Below are 6,000 nucleotides of genomic sequence, written 5' to 3'. Positions count from 1 at the left end.
AACTTGTCTTACCTTTTTAGTATAAATCGTCTTACCTTACCTTACCTTGATATTCTCTTTAAATTTTCCTGTTGAACCACTTAGAATACTAAGGATACACGGGTACCTTACCATTGCCATGACTTGTCATGGTCTTACGTGGTATCCTTTTGAAACTTACCATTGCCATGTCTCGACATGGTCTTACATGGTATCCTTGCCTTATGAACTCACCAATGCCATGCCTTGGCATGGTCTTACATGGGACATTTGCCTTGTAGTAACTTATCAATGCCATGTCTTGACATGGTCTTACATGGAATCCTTGCCTTAGAAACCTTACCAATTTCCATGCCTTGGCATGGTCTTACATGGTATCATTAAACCCTAATGTCATGACATTTGTATCCTATACATTCCTAAGGTTCAACCGGGACTTTCTGAAATTACTTCTCCGTCAATTCATGCTTGAGTCTTCTTTGAATAATTTCATAAAATAAATATACACATGCTGGAAATTGACAAAATTAACATAAAATAATAGAATATTGCATTTATTTACCGCAAACTTCCCTCAAAACAAAATACGATCAACTATATCGATTTAGTCCACTATCATTTTCTTTTCCCAGTCTAACTCCGAATTTCGTTCTTCTTGATCTATAATAACAAATTTAGCTTATTTAATACTCACATTTATTAAAACACCCATTGACTCAAATTTTGGCAAAATTACACTTTTGCCCCTAAACTTTTACATATTTACACTTTTTCGCCAAGGCTCAAAAATTAAACTTCATCCTATTTTCTTATGTTTAATGACATGATGATCATTTTTCCCTTTTATGGCAACATCAAATTCTCACTCTAACATGTACTTATGAACATTAGGTATTTTTACCGATTATGTCGTTTTACTCGTTTTCACGTAAAATCGCTTAGCAAAAGTTGTTTAACACAATTTCAAGCTTTATATTCTACCATAAAACATCAAAATAAACACATTTCACCTATGGGTATTTTTCCAAATATAAACCCTAGGTTAAATTATTGCTAGAATAAGCTTAATCAAGTTATCGAGACTCTAAAAATGTAAAGAACATTAAAAACGGGGCTAAAACGAACTTACAATCGAGCTTGGAAGCTTGAAAAACCCTAGCTATGTCTTCCTCATGTGAAATTCGGCCAAGGGGTTGAAGATGGAAAAAAATTGGCTTTTAATTTTGCTTTTAATTCATTTTAATAACTAAATGACCAAAATGCCCTTAATTAAAAACTATGGTGTTTTATCTTTCTTTAGGTATTTTTGTCCAAACTAGTATAATGGTATAATTACTGTCCAAGGATCTCCACTTTAAAAACCCATTACTCACAAGTACTTAGTACCTTTATGAACTAGAACACATATTTTACAACTTCTGTAATTTAGTCCTAAATATCAAATTGGACCCTCTATCGATAAAATTTCTAAGCGAAATTTTCAGACAATCATGCAATCATGCCATAGACCTTAAAATGATAATAAAATAAAATTTTCTACCTCAGATTTGTGGTTTCATAACCACTATTCCGTTTAAGCCCTATTTCGGGATGTTACATCAAAAGACTTCGATGCTTTTTCCATTGATGAGTTAGAGAACTCATTAATGATTCATGACTCAAAATTTGTTTTACAGGAGAGTGAGGAGCAAGCACTGTAGGCACTATCGACTCACAAAGATTTTGGGCATGGTAACAACAAATGGATGGGAATAAGCGCCGATGAAAGGAGAAATGTTTAGGATCATCGCATACCTGATAGGAAGCCAAAAGCTATAGACAAATCCCAGATTGAATGTTTTCGATGTCACAGGTATGGTCATTACCATAGTGAATGCTATACCAACCTGAATGGAAACAGTGACGGAGATCGAGGTCGAGGCCATTAGAGAGGGAATGGTAGAGATCGTGGTAGAGAAAAGGTAAATTTCGCAGCAGCAACTGATGAAGAGGAAAAGGAAGAGGAAGAAGTTACTCTATTAATGGTATGTGATTCGAATGAGGAAACTCGAAAAAAATTATGGTATCTTGATACAGGTTGTAGCAATCATATGTGTGGAGACTGATCAGCGTTCTCTGAGCTCGATGAGACGTTTTGAACAACAGTAAAGTTTGGTGACAACTCTCTTGTTTCTGTCCAAGGACGAGGAAAAGTAAAGATCCAAACAAAGTTCTCATCTGTCCAAAGTATTTCTGATGTTTTCTATGTTCCGGATTTAAAGACAAATTTACTTTGCGTGGGTCAACTCCAAGAAAAGGGCTATGAGGTGATTATCAAGGATGGAGTGTGCAAGATCCAAGACGTCAACTTGGGTTAATTGCTAAAGTCACCATGACGACCAATAAGCTTTTTCCATTGCATATCCAACATATTAAACATGACAATTCTTGTTTTTCAACACAAGAAACAAGTTAGGCGTGGTTTTGGCATTATAGGTTTAGGCACTTGAACTTTAGAGGACTGCAAACACTACAACAAAAAAGGATGGTTTCTGGTCTCTCTACATTCGATATTCCTTCAAGAGTATGTGAAGATTGTGTTGTGGGAAAAATTCCTCGAGATAGTTTTCCAAAAGAAAAAGCCTGGAAAGCCTCAAAACAGCTTGAACTGGTTCACTCTAACATCTGCAGACCACTGAATCCAACTTCAAATGAAGGTAAGTGTTATTTTATAACATTTATAGATGATTTCAGACGAAAGAGTTGGGTCTACTTTCTACATGAAAAATCTGAAGCCTTTGTAGCTTTTAAGAGCTTTAAAACGGTAGTTGAAAAGAAAGTTGGAATGTTAATTAAAGCTCTTTGTAGTGATCGCGGAAGAGAATATCTTTCTCAAGAATTTGTAAGCTTTTGTGACTCTAATAGGATCCATAGACAACTCACTGCAGCTTATACCCCTCAACAAAATGGAGTGAGTGAAAGAAAGAATCGAACAATCTTAAATATTGTTTGAAGTCTCTTACGAAGAAGTAATGTTCTAAAAGCCTTTTGGCCGGAGGCGGTGAGTTAGGGAGTTCATGTCTTAAATAGAAGCCCTACACATGCTGTTGGAAACATGACACCGGAAGAAGCTTGGTCAGGTCGACAATCGGATGTGCGTTATTCTATGGTGTTCAGATGTGTTGCTTATTCTCATGTGCCGGATCAGAAGAGGACAAAGCTTGATGATAAGGCTGAGAAGTGTGTTTTTCTTGGCATTAGCAATATGTTTAAAGCCTACAAGTTATATAACCCCACCACCAAAAAATTATTATCAGTCGTGATGTAGTTTTTGATGAGCAGGTGTTCTGGCCGTGGGAAGAAAATAATGACAACTAGAAGTTGAGGCAAATTCCAACTGATTTTAGTGATGAGATCACAGAACCAGTAATGGAACAACTTGCAGTTGAAGCAGATCAACAGAATGGGCATGGTAAAAGAAATAGAAGAAAGCCAGTGTGGATGAAAGATTATGTGTTCAGTGAGAATCAATCTGAAGATGATGAAGATCCTCAAACACTTTTTTCTTTATTTGCAGATCGTGATCCTGTGAATTTCGACGATGCTTGTAAAGAGTTGAAATGGCAAAAAGCTATGAATGACGCTGCAATTGAAAAAAACGACACTTAGGAGTTAACTGATCTTCCAAGAGGACAAAAGCCAACTGGAGTTAAATGGGTTTACAAAACCAAATTCAAAGAAAATGGGGAGATTGACAAGTATAAAGCTTGTTTAGTAGCTAAAGGCTACAAGTAAATATTTGGTGTTGATTACAAAGAAGTATATGCTCCTGTGGCTCGGCTTGACACAATCAGATCAATGGTGGCAGTAGCTACACATAACTTGTGGCTGATTCTACAACTTGATGTAAAGTCAGCTTTCCTACATGGAGAGTTGGAAGAGCAGATATTTATCGATCAACATCCTGGTTATGTGAAATATGTTAGTGAACAGAAGGTATATAGATTGAAAAAGGCACTATACGGGCTGAAACAAGCTTCGAGAGCATGGTACAGTCGAATAGATGCTTATTTCATTTCAGCAGGTTTTAAGAAGTGTCCATATGAGCATACTCTTTACTGCAAAGTTGAGAATGAGAAGATTGTTATTTTATACTTGTATGTGGATGATCTAATATATACTGGGAATGATTTAATGATGCTTGATAAATTTAAGCAATCAATGATAAAAGAATTTGATATGTCTGACCTTGTGTTAATGCATTATTTTCTTGGTATTGGAGTATATCAATCAGATTATAGAATTTTTATTTCACAAAAGAAGTATGTCGGGGAAATTTTAGACAGAATTAGGATGAAGAACTGCAATTCTGTGGCCACTCCTATTGAGCTGGGGCTGAAATTGGAGAAAAATCCTTCTGGTAAAAAGATTGACAGCACATTATACAAACAACTCGTAGGAAGTTTGATGTACTTGACAACCACACAACCTGATATTATGCATTCCGTTATTCTTATTAGCAGGTTCATGGAACACCCAAATGAGATGCACTTTCTTGCTACTAAAAGAATTTTTCGCTACTTACAAGGGACATCGGATTATGGGATCTTATAAAAGAAAAGAGTAAAGTCTATTCTCATTGGATTCACTGATAGTGATTTTGTAGGGGATACAAATGATCAGAAGAGCACTTTGGGGTATATGTTCATGCTAGGATCAGGGGCTATTTCTTGGTCATAAAAAAACAATCGATTGTTACTCTGTCAACCACCGAAGCAGAGTATGTTTAGCCACCACATGTGCTACTCAAGCAATTTCGTTAAGAAACATTCTTGCGGATTTTTTTTCCACAGAAGAAACCTACTCTAATTTATTGTGACAACAGTTTAGCTATAAAATTGTCAAAGGATCCTGTCTTGCATGGAAGAACGAAACACATAGATGTAAAATTTCATTTCTTGAAAGATTTCACGAAGAAGCAAATTATAGAAGTTGTTTACTGCAGAAGTGAGGATCAAGCTATTGATATTTTCACCAAACCTCTCAAGATTGAAAGGTTTATGAAGTTGAGAAAGCTACTGAGAGTTCGCACATTGAGGGAGGGATCGCATGATGAAGTTACTTAAACTGGAAATCTACTTTCAGTTTAAGGAAAGGATTGATGGAAAATTAATCACACCACGTTTCTATTTTTTTTTGATTAAGTGTTATGGTTAGTTTGTTGACTCCTATTTTTAGCAAGTTTGTTAAACAAATAAGTTTGTTTAATCTTTATGGATTTTTCTGTTTTCATTAATTTGTTAGTGGAGAATCTTACTTTCATGATTTAGTTTCTCTGTAAGCCTATATAAAGGCATAATTGTTGAAGTTAATAACAGTGAATTGATTTTGGTTATCTTCCTCTCTTGTGTGAAGTACTTTGATACGTGATATTCGTGACAGGTTTTAAATATTTATAATGAATCGTTCTTGAAACTAACTATTATCATGATGAAGGCAAGTGTACCTATCGAACAGCAGTATAGCTTAGCAAGACTGAATTATCGAACCCAAAGGAACTAAAAGTACTAGTATTAACTTTCTTTTTATTATCTAGCCTAAAAAATAAAAGGGTTTTGTTTATATAACTAATTAATTAAACTAAGAAATCATAGAAAAGAACTTTGGGGAAAATACTTTTTGGAAAATTCAATTGATTAAGACAATACCTAAGGAAAAATCCACCTAGGCTTCACTTGTTATTTGACTCTGAATCGGACGATTTAGTCATTCAACTTGTTCCGTAGAGATCCCTAAGTTATATTATTATCTCTCTCGAGACTAACAACGTTTAACCCTAGATTGAATGATTGAAATCTTTTTCTAATTAACGCTCTAGGGTTACATTAACTCGATCTATGGATCCCCTTATTAGGTTTCACCTTAATCCGGAAAAATCTTATCACCCTATCTCTAGGCGCGCAACCAACTCCGCTTAATTATGACAAATTTACTCTTAGACAGGGTCTATTCCTCCTCTGAATAAGAGCTTAACTTGAATCA

Source organism: Gossypium hirsutum, chromosome A02 (assembly GCF_007990345.1).
Source record: "Gossypium hirsutum isolate 1008001.06 chromosome A02, Gossypium_hirsutum_v2.1, whole genome shotgun sequence".
Classification (NCBI taxonomy): domain Eukaryota; kingdom Viridiplantae; phylum Streptophyta; class Magnoliopsida; order Malvales; family Malvaceae; genus Gossypium; species Gossypium hirsutum.
Note: the sequence above shows the minus strand (reverse complement) of the source record.